An 824-nucleotide genomic window follows, 5' to 3' on the forward strand; every position below is an offset into this window, starting at 1 on the left:
TACAGGTCGAGTCACATGTGAGGTATCGATAGAGCTGATTGGTCGATCAATCACCAAATCATTTTTCAAAGTAAAATGCCAAACGTTCGCTGGTTCCAGCTCATCACGAGCAGACCTGATGTTAACTCCATGTCTTTGGGTTGACAGACAGTTTTTATAATTTTCTGATATTTTATCGATGAAACAACTAATTGATTAATCGAGAACATAATGTGGACATTAATCAATAATGAAAATATGTCTGATTAAAACTGAAACCATAAACAGGGTTGATTTATTTATCTCTTATCAACTGTAAGACCCTCAATACATCTTTACTTTAAAAATAGAATTATTGAACATTTTATTGTCGTGAAAACGTTATTTTTGTTATTGCTCTGATCGTAACATATTTTTGGTGGCGACAAAAATTTTAAAAATGTTTTTAAGCAGCTTACAAACTTCTAAATAATAATTATGTAGCTTATAAATTGAGAAAAAGTCTGATATTTGTTTGATACAAACTGAAAAACTTCAGTCTTTCAAATAAATAACGAGGAAAGTTTTGATGTCGAACTCCTGATTTTTCTCTTTTTACAGTTTTACATTTGCACTGTTGAAACTGTAAAAACTAGTGAATATTTAACGGATTTAAATTATTGTTCTAAATTTTACTTCCCTTTTATTTTGGAACTTTAAGGCAGACATTCAAACAGAAACAGCTTCAAGGTTTTAATTTTTTTATTTTCTGGTTGTTCTTTTTGTGAAACGACTTTGAAAGAAGAAAAGACTTATTTATTTTCTTTCATTTCAAAAGGATTTTTCTCTTATATTCTCTTTTCATT

This window comes from Brachyistius frenatus, unplaced genomic scaffold (genome assembly GCF_029030835.1).
Source record: "Brachyistius frenatus isolate BFR_SWC_R1_liver_20210118 unplaced genomic scaffold, ASM2903083v1 Contig_177, whole genome shotgun sequence".
Classification (NCBI taxonomy): domain Eukaryota; kingdom Metazoa; phylum Chordata; class Actinopteri; family Embiotocidae; genus Brachyistius; species Brachyistius frenatus.